This window comes from Bidens hawaiensis, unplaced genomic scaffold, assembly GCF_021521415.1.
Source record: "Bidens hawaiensis isolate Kalapana, Puna unplaced genomic scaffold, B.hawaiensis_p1.1 tig00026897_1, whole genome shotgun sequence".
In the NCBI taxonomy this organism is placed as follows: Eukaryota; Viridiplantae; Streptophyta; class Magnoliopsida; order Asterales; family Asteraceae; genus Bidens; species Bidens hawaiensis.
This window is the reverse complement of record NW_027494341.1, coordinates 107,139-122,960: the sequence shown is the minus strand read 5'-3', so window position 1 is coordinate 122,960 and position 15,822 is coordinate 107,139. Positions and strand designations below refer to the sequence as shown.

Below are 15,822 nucleotides of genomic sequence, written 5' to 3'. Positions count from 1 at the left end.
CAGAGCAGGTCGATACTCGGACAAGCTGTCAAGTTCACTTATCCTAATTGTTCCCTAAAATGGCTAACAACTGAGAAGGGAGAAGATCAAAATTAAATGAAGCCTAGCTAATTGATTGGTTACTTTCTGTGGGCTATACACTCGAAGACTAGCAGCGAAGGTGTCTTGAGACTCACGATGTAAGTTGTCACTAGATATTGAAAGCGGTGGCTCTATATTTCAACTCGGTCATACATGTAGGCATGTAGGGTAATAATGCTTGAGGATGGCGAATGTGTTGGACTCGATAGAATCATATCATGTTTAATTTCAATTCACCAACTCCCAATACTTTAAAAAAATTGACTTGAGTCGCTATAGCGAGCTTATTACATTGTTCGCTAATCGTTCAATTCTAAAGATAGACATACCTTCATTATTTGATCTAGAAACAACAAAAGGGTGTCATGAAGGATTGAAACATGATAGAAGGAACTTTAACTTTGCTATTTTGAAGCAACATTGGGACTATGCAATTAGGGCGCTGCCCTGGATCCTCATTGTTCTACGAGGTTCACCGGCTTGAACTCTTAAGGTGAATTAGCAACCGAAAATAGAAGAGTCTTAAGGAAATGTGCATCCCCCCACCCCAACTCGTATTAATACACAATTAAACACATTTATATATGTTCTGTCAACATTTCACTAAAATATGGAGCAATTTGTATTCCCTACACCCCCCCCCCGTGCGCGCGGGGATATAAATGTTGAGTACTAAAACCAGTGTTTCAAACGACTCATCATGATAAAATTTTGCAATTTCTTACGTTTTCTGTCAAAAGTGTTAACATGTTGATGATTGTTTTGCAACAATATATGAGATATTTAAAAACTGATAGATCAATTAACAATATACAAAGTTCACACAACCAAACCTAGATCTAGCTACATAACATCAAGGCAAACACCACAAAAACATTCACCAAACTTCATAAAATCTAAGTAAATCAAGCTACATATGCATGTGTTCTACTTCAGATAACATGCCTTCATCTTCATCATCTTCATCCTGTTCTTGAAAGACATCTATACCGGAAGCGCCACCATGGCCATGACCATGGCCAAATGCCTTAACATGATCCTTTAGTGACCTTTTGTGCTTAAAATCAGAGCCACACTTACAATACCAAACCCTCCCACAATTTTTTTCATGTGTCCTCCAGTCACCTTTGACTGCAATTGCTTTCCCACATTTCCTGCACACAAATTGCTTGATTCCATGTTTTCTTTTGTAATGTGTTTGTAGTGTTTTGAAATCTTTTAGTGGTCTTGACATGGGATGGTCAATGTGGTGCTTGCACCCTGGTGTACAACAGTAGCATGGCAGCTTTAGCATCAATCCTGTGGGCTGGGTCGATCCCTTTAAGGACTCAGGTCCCTTTCTGTATTGTGATCCATGTCCCCACATATGCATCTGTTGTTCATACATAATAATCGGACATTAGAAACACGCATTGCAAGAGAAATTTGTACGAACTCACCGGAGTGGAATCAGGTAGCTAGTTAAAACACGCTGCACATAGGACTGTTCAAAAAGCTCGATGTGCAAAAACTTGTAAAAACGCATGAGATCCGACTAACAAAGCTCCCTCGAAATTGGTTCGTGAATTAGTTTGTTGGCTCATGTTTACATTGTTAATTTGATTAAAGCTCAAGTTTTAATTAGGGGTGAGCAATAACCGAATCGTTAACCGAAACCGAACCGAAATAACTTAAATTAACCGAATCGCACCGAACTCTTCATTTTTTTCCATATTTTCCAGTCCTTTTCCTCTATTTCATGCATTATACGTATTAATAGTTTAGTACTATCATTTTCATGTATTTATTTCTCCGTTCCATGTACTAATATCTCAATTTCATGTATTTATACCTTCATTTCATGCAGTTATACCTCCATTTCATGTATTTAAGCATTCATTTCATGTATTTTTAATTAAAATTTTAGCCCATGTTTGACATTGGTTATTAACCGAACCGAACCGATAACCGATGGGTTCGGTTTCGTTAATGCTAATAACCTAACCGAAACACGCACACCCCTAGTTTTAATACACATAACTTATAATCCACATTGGTACATATAAATTATAAATTTTGTAGTTTATAAAATCTATATTATGTGAATGTTATATATCGATATGTTTAGAAATAAACGAGTTGGCGCTTTTGACAAGCCACGCTCAAACTCAACACTTTAGCTCATTTAAAAAATAAACGAACTGCCTCGGCTTGGTTTGTAAAATGAGCCGAGCCTGAGCCCACCGTAACTGAGCTGGACTCCGTTAGTTTACAGCCCTTGCTGTGCATCGTGACATCTCGATGATCACTTTCTTTGGTGAAAACAGTAAACATGAAATTGGTATCGACACAGGCTTTTTTTTTCTTTAGCAGGTGGTGCATACTATAAAGTGCCTTTTATTCAAAGAAACATAAGTTGGTAAGCATGGAAGACAAGAATCTACTGCCATTAATATAACAGTAATCATCACATGTATTTTTATGGATCCTCACAGACCCTGCAAACATGGTGTTTTACTATGTGTATCTCATTATGATGCTGCTTTATCTCTTTAATATTTACCCTTCTGACCCATATCTACAGTAACACTGAAGTTTTCAGATATATTTGAACATGGGAGCATCTGAACAACATGCAACAAAACAAATGCTAAGGACATATATGTCCTTTTTATATATATCATATATTTTTTACTTTGCTGTCCTTAAAATCTCCATGTTTATTCTTGATGTTTGATGTGAATTACTGAATTTAATCCATCAAATCAAGAATAATGGTTATGAAAAGTTATAACTAATTTTGACTTCATAGATTTCCTTATAAATATTAGTTGTTTATAAGAATTAATCCTAGCTTGGGAACTATCAAAATATATACTTGAAATCAATATCTGACTTTATAATACATATTAACTTTGTAAACTCATAAAACGTGTCTCTCTTAATTAATGAAAACTCTGTCCAATGTGTTGTGAGTTTCATGGACGAATGGGTATAAATTTATTTAAGTAACTCGATTATTTTGTCACCAACGCTTTAACATTATTTAAAGTCCTGGATATTTTATCATGCATGCCATTATTTAAATATACAAGTTCACAGGATGTCTTTGGATTGAGCTATAGTTATATATAGTCATTTTGTGAGGCAGGGATTATATCTTAATTAACTTGGTCAAATGGCTGTTTAAGATGATCAAAATGGATATTTTCATGATTTAACATATATTATATAATTTAATGGATATCGTAAGTTTAACACCTAGAAGTAACATTGTTAAATTAGTTGCTGCTTCGGAATTCAAAAAATTGCTACTATCAAAAAGTCAAAAGATATTGTCATAATTAAGAAAAGTGTATGGATTTTCAAACTGATAATGAGTTTTTGTTTCCTAATACGTTTGTAGTAATTTAAGCTAATATATACATGTATATATACGTGTAAGTGCGTATATGTGTGATTAGAATTGATCGATAATTCTTAATATCTCTCTTTTGAAAGAAGATGTTGATACACAAGGATATGCATATACTATTATCTAACAGGTTCAATATAGTAAAATATGATAATAGTTAATGATACACCTTACTAGCTACCTTAGTAAACAGACTCCCATATATTATCTAACAGATTCAATATAGTAAAATATGATAATATTAATCTATTATATATGCACACCTTATAGTAAACATTAAACAGACTCTAGAATCTACATTTATTTTATTGTGTATATAACTACTGCATAGGGTAAATACTAATATTACATATATATATATATATATATATATATGGAGACTCTACATACCTGAAGATTATTATATCTGGTGAAGTTCTTGGAGCAAAGTGGACAAGAAAACTTATTAGGACCAGTAAGAATTTGACTAGGGTTTGGAATCCAGTACTGATTATTATTCACCTTCTTCTTTAAAAGCATTTAATCATCTCTTTTGAAACCCTTGCTGCCAGAACCATTAGGGCACCAATGAAGCCCTACAAACATATCATCTTCATTGATACCCTTCTTTTTAGGATACCCTAAAAGCATTTTATCAACCTTATGTTCAGGGTAACAAGGGCTGCTAGTAGTAGTAGGGAGGCCTATATTTAGAGTTACATTCACTTCTGAATAATTTGTGGCTGAAAATGTGCAAGTGGTTTTATGAATATCTTTCATGGCATGATGATCATTACATGAAGGGTGATGGTGTGTAGTGTCAATTAACTTGCTAAGAAGAGGAAGAGCTTCTTTCAGTTGAGGTAATGATGATGATGATGATGTCATGTTTTGATTATATGCATATGAAGGAGAACACTGATTATTAGATGAAAAGCAACAGTGATAATTATATGGGTGATGAGAAAGGAAAGGTAGCCATCCTTTGAAGGTGAGATTTGTCATTGTGTGAAAACAAGTAACTGAGCACATACACATTTATTTATACACTAGGTTTCATATAAATAACACCTTCCTTTTTATTGAATACATGAAAATTTTAATAAACCAATAATACCTTTTATTAGTTTTTTTATTGCAAGGACTGTTTCTTTTAAACAACAAATGCTATTTTCATCTAAATTACCTCAAATCTTAACACTTTTTGAAGGGGGCACCATGTCACCAACTCACCATACCATTAGACTAATATATAGTTCACATATGGGTTAATTACAAGGACATTCATTATGCATTTTTGACAGTCCAATAATTTTTTAATTTGTCTAATTATTTTGCATTCCCTAAATTCTCCTTATGTTAATTAGTCAATTTTGTTAGATAAATTTAGATGAAATACTATCTATATTCACTGATTCTTCAAACCGATCCACCATTAATCTCACTCGGTTAACTTCATTAATTAAGCCTGAATTTCTGACAATTTCTTCATGAACACAAAGAACACGATACTAAATAGATCGGTGCTTCAAGTTCCTTTCTTCACAAGTCACAACCGACTTTGCCAATTTCCATCGAAGAACATCAATTATGGGCCCTCTAAACATATACATTTTTATTTTTCATTGTCTTTGGGTTATAGAGTAACCTATTATTAACTACTAACTTTTTAACTTTTATATTTCGGATTCATGATTAATAAAATCATAGATAAAAATAGAAAATGGTAAGAAATGCACTTAAAATCCCGACGGGTAATTTTTAGCAAGCTTACAGTATACCTGGTATATGCGGGTATATTTAATGTTTAATAGATTGTGAGTAACCGGATACTAGTCAGAAACAAGAAACAAGGTCTAACAATATATCAAGTATTAGAATGATTTTCAACACATCCAATTAACCTCATCGTATTTTCATCTATATTTGATAATATATTTATAATAGCCTGCCCATATTAGCACAATCAAATTACTTGTCATCACAATTCACTAAAAGGTAAAAGTGGGGGGAATTGTTGAACAAATCAAAGACAGATGAAACTCTAGATATATAAACCACTAAAACACTAATGTTTTCAGACCCAGCTCGGACGTTGACCCAGACAGCTTACCGGGTCAAAGGTCGGACCGGTGTTTGACCCGGATAACGTCATATATATATATATATATATATATATATATATATATAATAATAATAATAATAATAATAATTAAAACATATATATACAAAACTAATATGTAATATAATAATAATAAATTGAAAATGGGAGGTTAGGTTAGAACCTTGTGTAAAGTTATTTACATTATAAATAAATAAAAGATTAAAATACACCTAAAGACTAAAATGACAAGGAAGTTTGAATTTAACCTAAATCCAATGCCGCCGTAAATGTTATCATCTTCTTCATTAGTCGAGCGTAACAAATCTCACATATCAGGTGAGTTTTATGATTGAATCGTTTCACCATCTTCATCTCCATCTCCTTCACACCCCCTATTTTCCTTTTCTTTTTCACAAACCTGCTTATTTTGAGAGGTGGCGGATGAACAACGGCCGGAATTATAGTCGGAATTGCATGTTGCCGGTTCACCTGCCGGGTCACCGGGTCCTGGCTGACCACCACCCGCAAAACCCGGCCGGGTTTTTAGAAAACGGCCTGAATACCTGACCCGACCCGGTACCGGGTCGGGTCAGGTATTCAGGCCGTTTTCTAAAAACCCCGGGTCGGGTCAGGTATTCAGGCCGTTTTCTAAAAACCCGGCCGGGTTTTGCGGGTGGTGGTCAGCCAGGACCCGGTGACCCGGCAGGTGAACCGGCAACATGCAATTCCGACTATAATTCCGGCCGTTTTTCATCCGCCACCTCTCAAAATAAGCAGGTTTGTGAAAAAGAAAAGGAAATAGGGGTGTGAAGGAGATGGAGATGAAGATGGTGAAACGATTCAATCATAAAACTCAAGGAGATGGAGACCGGGTCCCGGTCGGACCGGTCCGACCGGCCGGGCCGGGTTTCAAAACACTGCTAAACACATATATTTAATTCACAAGTTTATTTGATAGAGAAGTAATGTGAAAACCGATTTAGCTGGTCAACCTTTTGACTACAAACTTCACCTTTTACCCAAAACAATATCACATATATATGTTTCCAAGAATGCACGAGTGACTGATGGAGAGGTTCGAGACTTGAATTTAGGTCTCCAAGTATCCACGTTTCCAATTAATTATTTCCATTAATGGTATTCCCTCCCTCCCCCCCCCCCCCTTTAATGACTAAAAGCTACACTCTGTAATATTGAACCATTAACCTCCTATTTTATACCCAAATGATCAAATAAATCCTGAAAAATATTGATTAAACTCTCTTAACTAACGCTGAGTGAATGCGTACATTTAGTCATGGAGTATACATTTACGTCCCTTAACTCCATGTCACATCACCTACTTTACCACTTTTTACTTCATCTATAGTTAAAGAAAATGGTTTAACCTCGTTTGGCCCCGCTCAATTTAATTTACAAAACAATTCTTAAATTATTTTGTGTGAGTGTGGATGATTTTAAATTTTGTCAACACTTCAACCTAACTTGTTTTTAACGATCCTTAACCTATAAGGGAGTGATATACCACTCGTTAATTAACCTTTGTCAAATCAGCTTTAACGCCTTGACGGTTAAAGTATACCCACATAGCTTTATTTTTAAGCATTGGTCATCAAAAATGGCTTTAAAGTTAAAACACTAACACCTAAAAAAGAGTCAACCTAAGGGGGGACGGGGCACCACGTGATGGATCACCCATCACGCGTGGTGACCTTCTCCACACCGCCGCCGCCCCCTTGTCACGCGATAAAGATGGGATTTGCGTGATGGCCATCACGCTTGATGAGTGGTGGTTTCCAAGAAATTGTACCGTTGGGATGTAGCCGTTGGGAGGGGGGGTTTAAATAAAAAAAACCAAGAGAAAACCAAAACAAAAACATTGGGGTTTTGGATCTGGGTTTGGTGGGAGTCGGGTCGATCGGAAGGTGGTGGTGGTGGTGGTGGAGGTGGTGGGTCGGATTCGGATCCGTCAGATGAGTGTTCGGCTTCGTCGCCGGAGGATGAATTGGCGGGTTGGATCTTTCGGATCTGGCCATTGGTGGTGGTGGTGGTGAGATTAGGGTTTGTGAGAATTGGGGGAATTGGTAGAAGGTGGTGATGGTGAGTGTATGTATATGTATATGTGTGTGTGAGTGTTGAAGGCTATATGATATGTTTGGGGTTGTGGAGTATTTGGCCGGAACACAAGAGAGAGTAGTGGAGTATTTGGGGTTTTAATTTTTAACTTTAAACTAGCTGTTATATCACTTATATGATATGTTTTGTATTTATCTTTTGGAATTTATACTCTACCTCCACATGGACCACATTCTTCTAAAAACATCTTTACAAAGGTAAACACGATAAACACAAGACATCGGACAAAAACAAAATAAAAAAATTCCATCACACACCATCACACCACACCACCACCCCTAGTAAAAAACCATCACATGTGATAGATTTGGGGTTGGTGTTGTGGCACCATTTGATTGGGTGGGGTGTGTGATAAGTGATGCCACCACATCCACCGATGAGTGATGCCACCACATCCACCACCCCTCCCCCCCTAAGAGCAACCACAATGGACTATACTCTCCAAGGTCCAATACCATGTGGCATCTTACAAACTTGAAAGAAACCAAACTTCACAATTGTAAAGGATTATGAAATGTTGAAGGTTTGCCATTGCAAACTTGTAGCAAACTTAAAGTATGGGCCCCCCTCTCTCTCATACACACATGTCATATAATATACATATATGCATACATATTTAATATTTTTTTAGTAGGGTTGTAAATGTTTGTTGTTGTGAAAGGAAAATGAGGCTTTTGAGAAAAGTTTGAAATATGAGATGACGATGATGTGACGGTTTGCATGAGTTTGTTGTTGTGGATGCTCTAACATATGGCACTTTGTTGACACATGTGTCCAGTGACAAACTCATGAACCTTTTTCTTATGGGCTCTGGATTCTTCGATGCTTGGATTTTTTTTTCTGATGTTAAAGTTTTCAGGGCCGATCGGGTTGGGTCAGATGTATAAAATGCAATATAACTATCATAAGTTCAAACAAAAAGTAACCTTGTTTTTTTATTACTCATATATGATTTGTTATTCCAAAACTAAAAATCAAACAAAGATGGATGGCACGATGATTGTATGATGATTCACGATTGGAGACTCAGCTACGTGTCTCCGTTAGGTCGCTGCCTGCTTGCTTGTTGGATAACAGTCTGAACAGGAAGAGTGGAAGACGCGAAACATGGTTGAAGAAGTCCGATAATCACTTATGATCGTAATATTTTCAATTTTTTTTATTAAGTGTTAATTAGATTAGCCATAGACCTATTCTATTAGTATATTTGAGCATTTATGTTAATCTACATATGAGCTATTTTTTATTTACCCAATTTTAACTTTTAGATAGAAAAGATGATTATAAAGATATAAAAAAAAATATTATTTAGTTAAAAAAGAGAGAAAATATAGTACTTTTAGCGTAATTTTAGGTTTGAAGATAGAGAATAGATGTTAATGCACTGAGCCACACGGGTGAAGTACTTGCTCAATGTTGTTTACGGACGACATCAAATGACGGCGTTGAACTACTTTTATGCTCATTCACTTAGTCGGTTGTAGTGGGCTTTCCAGCCCCCCTGTAACACCCCGACCAAAGGCGGATTATACATCGGGGCGCCACATATTGTTTCATTACTCGTGACACTATTGGGTGTCAATATTTAATAAATACATTCATTCGCGCACGCGCAGGGTAAACACAAATAATATAAATCAACATAAATCAATATATTATAAGGCAAAATATTCGAACAACAATAACTTGTCTTGATACATTTTAATCTAGGTCCAAAATAAAGAAAACTTCCTAAGTGTCCACAAGCTCCAAAACAGCTACTGCAAACCTGAACATGTGTTAAAATAAACGTCAAACACTTGCGTGTTGGTGAGAAATCAAGTTTAATACAATACATAGATAATCATAAATCTGCGCGCAACACGTGTATGTCTAGTGTTTAACAAGGGTGCAATCAGATTGTGATCAAGCCTAAATAGATCATAGCTCATAGTTCATAGTTCAATCCGTGCTCCCAATTGAGCACAAAAACGAGAAAACATCTGTGCAAGTGTAAACAAAGAAAACCGTAAACGATAGGTCTCCCGTGTTCATCTAATGGATCCATGAAAACTTCGGAATAGGCCGAACAAAGCGGTTAATGATACACACATACAAATAAACAGCCAAGTAAACGTCCTCAACACATGGGATACTGCGCGACTAAAGTTCATAAACAAGTTTAAGACTCTAAGTTTGTATGAACACATGAACATCCCAAAACATTAAAAGCAAAAAGGGATTAGGTACGAGATTACTCACTTGATAAACGATGCGGTGTAAGATAAAGCAAGAACCAACTTTAAACAAGCACAAGTTAACCTATAAATAAGATTATTGTTTTAATGATTGGTTTTAAGTCTTGATTATAAGTTAGCATAATTAATAAGTAAATTATTATATATATATATTACCGGAAAAGCAGGGCAGAACAGGGAGGAAGACGGAGGCAGAGAGGAAGACGGCAGAGAGAGCAAGGGGCAAGAGAACAGGAGAGATTAAGTGTTTTGTGTGTGTAGTGTTAAGAAAAATAAGATTATTATTTATAGGAAAACCCTAGGAGACATAATCCCTAGAAAAGGGGAAAGGATCTTTAACAGGATCAAGCAAAAGATATCAAAAGCATAAGAAAACAAAAGCAAAAGATATAGAAAGATATGGCAGCTGCAGGGGGCAAAGGAAAAGCTGACAGGGAACAGTAAAAAGCATGGGCGGGTCAGATAAAGGTACTGGTTAAGCATGGCAAAAGCAGATCTCAAAAGATAATGTCAGTCACTTTTTCTGTCAACCAATGGGGTTGGTGCGCATGCTGCGCCGAAAGTAACTTTTCAGACATAAAGCAGATTAGGTCAACAGCTCAAAAGATAAGACAACACAAAAGCAAACGGCTAGATTAAACAGAAGAAAACTCAAAGGGTTCAGCGCGAGAAGGCTAAGGCGCGAAGGCAGACACAGAAGGTCAAGAGAGCGCGAGCGCGAAGGCAGACAGAACTAACCTTAACGCGTCGCGGAAAGAACTACATTTCTAAGCGCGTCGCGGGAAGAATCACATTTCTTAGCGCGCCGCGGGAGGAACTAGAATTCCTAGCGCGCCGCGGGAAGAACTATAATTCTTCGCGCGTCGAGGGATGAACTACGATTCTTAGCGCGCCGCGAGAAGAATTACAATTCTTAGCGCGCTGCGAGAAGAGTTCGTCTCGCGTATCGCTGAAACAGGTGGTCTTCACGCAGGATTCCTTGTAAGGGGTCTGGCGCGTGGAGCTGCGCAGACAACCTTAGGCGGGAAGGAACAAAGGACAAGCAAAGAGTTAGAAGAAAAAGAGGGAAGCAAGGCTTAAGGGCGGGACGGCGACAAGAGGGAAAAGATGGCGGAAAGAGAGAAGGAGAGGGACGGCGGAAAGAAAGAGAGAGAGAAAGAGGCGGGAAGGAAATATATATTATTATTATTAAAAATAAAGTATAAGTATAAATAAATATTAAATCATAAAAGAAAGAGATCGGGTCAGAGAAACGGGTACCTGGGTCGGGTCGGATCGGGGCAGATGTCACAGTCTCCCCTACTTTAAGAAATTTCGTCCCGAAATTTATCTCGAAGTAGGTTGCACAGAGAACAGGTGCGGGTACTTGATCTTCATTTGATCTTCCCTTTCCCATGTAAACTCGGCTCCGCGCTTGGACTCCCAGCGAACTTTCACGATAGGGATACGACTGCGCTTGGTTTGCTTAATCTCGCGATCCATAATCTCAACAGGCTTCTCAACAAAATGCATAGTTTCATCAACTTGAACTTCATCAAGTGGAATGTGAAGGTTCTCGTCAGCTAAACACTTCTTGAGATTGGATACATGGAACGTTGGATGCACATTACTGAGCGCGGGCGGCAGGTCAAGTCTGTAGGCAACTTTTCCCACACGCGCGAGAATCTTGAATGGTCTAACATATCGAGGAGCAAGCTTACCTTTCTTCCCAAAGCGGACAACACCTTTCCAGGGCGACACTTTGAGGAGAACAAGATCACCAACTTGAAATTCGAGAGGCTTCCGCCTACGATCTGCGTAACTCTTCTGTCGGCTTCTGGCAGTCAGCAGATGATCACGGATCTTGGCGATTTTATCGGTTGTCTCTTGAACAAGTTCGGGTCCTGTGATTTGAGTTTCACCCACTTCGCTCCAACAAATCGGGGAGCGGCACTTACGACCGTAAAGTGCTTCAAATGGGGCCATACCAATACTGGAATGATAGCTGTTATTATAAGAGAACTCAATCAAAGGCAGGTGTGAATCCCAATTACCTCCAAAATCAAGAACACAAGATCGGAGCATATCCTCGAGAGTTTGAATAGTTCGCTCAGACTGACCGTCAGTCTGAGGATGATATGCCGTACTCATGTCCAAGCGAGTTCCTAGCGCAGATTGGAGAGATTTCCAAAAGCGAGATATAAAACGGCCATCGCGATCGGATATGATGCTCAAAGGAGTACCATGGCGGCAGACAATTTCCTTGACATAAAGCTGCGCGAGTTGCTCAACACGGTAATTTTCACGAATGGGCAGAAAGTGAGCAGACTTAGTCAAACGATCCACTATTACCCAAATGCTATCATGTTTGCTTGCTGTCAAAGGTAACTTGGTAATAAAGTCCATCGCTACACATTCCCATTTCCACGCAGGAATTTCTGGTTGTTCGAGCAAACCAGATGGGCGTTGGTGTTCAGCTTTTACTTTAGAACAAGTCAGGCATCTAGCTACGAACACAGCAATATCCTTCTTCATACCGGGCCACCAATAAGTAATGCGCAAATCCTTGTACATCTTATCAGCGCCAGGATGAATAGAATACCGAGATTTGTGCGCTTCACACAGGACATCAGCGCGAAGATTCTCATCAAAGGGAATCCAGATGCGATTAAGATAGCAGAGAATTCCACTCAGATTAGGGACAAAGTGTGCTTCCGCGCCACACGCTAACTCGGCGCGAAGGTTACCATTACTGATGGATGCGCGCTGCGCGTCACGAATACGCGATTCAAGGTTGCTTTGAATCGGCGCAAAGTGAAGCTGGGTGCGCGGCAAGATACAGTTAAGCTGGCAGGGTTTTCGGCTGAGCGCATCGGCTACCACATTAGCCTTACCAGGATGATACCGGATCTCACAATCGTAATCGCTGATGAGTTCGTTCCATCGGCGTTGCCTCATGTTAAGTTCCTTTTGATCAAAGATATGCTGAAGGCTTTTATGGTCAGTGTAAAGGATACACTTAGTACCATAAAGGTAGTGTCTCCAGATTTTCAAGGCAAAAACAACTGCACCAAGTTCGAGGTCGTGAGTTGTATAATTCTTTTCATGAACCTTAAGTTGCCTTGATGCGTAAGCGATAACCTTGCCTCGTTGCATAAGAACACAACCGAGACCTTGGTTGGAGGCATCGCAGTACACGACAAAATCATCATTACCCTCAGGTAGCGCAAGAACAGGAGCTTCACACAACAAACGCTTGAGCGTTAGAAAGGCTTCTTCTTGCTTCGAGCCCCAAATATACGGTTTACCTTTGTGCGTTAGAGCTGTTAAAGGCAAAGCGATCTTTGAGAAGTTCGAAATGAATCGCCGGTAGTAACCAGCTAAGCCCAGAAAGGAACGGATCTCGGAAGGAGAGGATGGCGTGATCCAGTTCTTGATTGCTTCAATTTTGGATGGGTCGACATGAATACCCATCTTGTTGACAACATGACCAAGAAACTGTACTTCATCCGACCAAAATTAACACTTGGAGAGCTTAGCATAGAGTTGCTCAGCTCTAAGCTTCTGCAACACCAACCGAAGATGTTGCTCATGCTCGGCCTTGGTCTTAGAATACACCAGAACATCATCGATAAACACAATCACGAATTTATCCAAGAAAGGCCTACACACCCGATTCATTAGATCCATGAAAACGGCGGGTGCGTTGGTTAAACCGAAGGACATGACCAAGAATTCAAAATGGCCATAACGAGTTCGAAAAGCAGTCTTCGGAACATCTTCATCGCGGATGCGCAACTGGTGATAGCCAGAGCGGAGATCAATCTTCGAGAAACAAGAGGCACCTTGGAGTTGATCAAAGAGGTCGTCAATACGCGGTAAGGGATACCGGTTTTTAATGGTGAGTTTGTTCAACTCGCGGTAATCAATACACATGCGAAACGATCCATCTTTCTTTTTAACGAACAACACCGGAGCACCCCAGGGCGAAGAGCTAGGGCGAATGAATCCTTTAGCAGTCAACTCTTGAAGTTGGCTGGCCAATTCTTGCATCTCAGCGGGTGCAAGACGGTAAGGAGATTTAGCTACGGGGGAAGCACCAGGGACAAGATCAATACGGAACTCGACTTCACGAGCGGGAGGGATACCAGGAAGATCATCAGGAAAAACTTCAGGGAAATCACGCACGACAGGGATATCGCGAAGCTTCTTTCCTTCATCGGGTTTAACCACATGGGCTAGAAATGCAATACACTTCTTCCGCATGAGTCTTTGGGCTTCGGCGCAAGACATAAGTTTAAGACCACTGGAGGGTTTTTCGCCGTAGATATGAAGATCACCATTTTCTCGAGGTATGCGAATCATCTTCTTGGCGCAAATAACTTCGGCGCGATTCTTCGAAAGCCAGTCCATACCAATAATAACATCAAAGCTTCCAAGAGGCATAGGGATGAGGTCGATCAGAAAATCGTTTTCGTTAAGGTTAAGCGTGCAATCTTTAATCACCGAGTTTATTAAAACAGTTTCACCGTTAGCCAATTCAACTGAAAAATCTTCTTTTAAATCGTTGCGCGGTCGCGCAAGCTTCTGCTCAAAGGCGCGAGAGATAAAACTTCGATCGGCGCCAGTATCAAAAAGTATAGAAGCATAAAATCCGTTAAGTAAAAATGTACCATTAACTACGTCATTATTCGCTTGCGCTTGGTGCGCGGTTATGTTAAAAGCTCGTCCACGCGTTACTTGGTTTGAAATCTGGTTCACCGGATTCGCTTGCGTAATCTGAACTTGTAGCCTTGGGCACGCGTTCCGGAAATGACTGGGATCACCGCAGTTAAAGCACGATCTGGGTCGTGGGTTTTGGTAGGTTGGTTGTGGGTTCTGCGGGTAGACTGGTGGTGTTGGCGCAATTGGGTTGGCGAGAGGGACTCTACAGTTCTCAGCAGTGTGACCAGTACGGCCACATCGGGCACAAAGTCGACACGGGGTTTGGGTTGGGTGGTGAAATCTACAGGTTGGGCAAAAGGGGTGGTTTCCTGTGTAAGGTTTCTTAGTTGGCGGGGCAGGGAGTGCTGGATTGGTTAAGGCATAGTTGTGGACTATAGGGGGAGTTGGGTAGGTTGACAGTGGGTTAGGCGTATAAACTGGAGGTTGATAAATGGGTTGCTGGACAATGGGCGGGTTGGTAAGCGCATAGGCCTTGCGCCTGCGCTTGAGGTTGTTACGGTTTGAGGGTTCAGGTTTGGTTTCTGCGGGTTCAGGGGCAGTTTTGGTGAGTTTGGTCTTTTCTGTTCCCCGCAGGAACAGGGTTCCTGCTCTGACATGGTTGTCGCTGAGCACAGCGGCCAACTCGATGGCGTCAGAGAGGGTTACTGGGTTTCTGGCCCATACAGAATCTTGAATTTCCATGGGGAGACCCCCAAGGAATTTCTCTATGGCTCGGCGGGAAGGGGTAACAAGGTGAGGGACAAGCAGGCTTAGTTCATGGAAGCGCGTCGCGTACTCGCGCGCTTCACCACTGTACTGCTTAAGATTCCAAAATTCCTCCTCCAGGCGCTTAACTTCGTTGGGAGGGCAGAATTCTCGCGTAAGAATTTCCTTGAATTCCTCCCATGTCATGCTAGAAGCAGCCTCTGCGCCACGCGCATGAGCTACTCCATTCCACCATGTAAGCGCTCTGGATTCCAGGACACTGGAAGCATATAGGGTTCGTCTGTCTGAGGGGCATTGGGTGTGGAGGAAAGTGTTTTCTATTTTCTCAAGCCACTGGAGCATCACGGTGGCTCCTTCAAGACCTGTGAACTTTGGAGGGTTACCCGCGTTAAAGGACTTAATGTTGTAACCAGAGGTATTATTTTGGCTCAAGGCTTGGGCTATCGCGGCGGCCATTTCCTGGGAACGTTGCTGTCTACGCA

At 40.0% G+C, this 15,822-nt stretch overlaps 1 pseudogene across 1 annotated transcript; it reads right to left on the bottom strand.

The window, feature by feature from the left end:
* Positions 1-991: 991 nt before the first annotated feature.
* Positions 992-4,477, bottom strand: LOC143574320 (zinc finger protein WIP5-like; annotated as a pseudogene). Its single transcript, XR_013142574.1, has 2 exons — positions 3,866-4,477; positions 992-1,453 (listed from the first exon to the last, which is right to left on the bottom strand). The product of XR_013142574.1 is annotated as a zinc finger protein WIP5-like (transcript).
* Between the last annotated feature and the right edge of the window lie 11,345 nt (positions 4,478-15,822).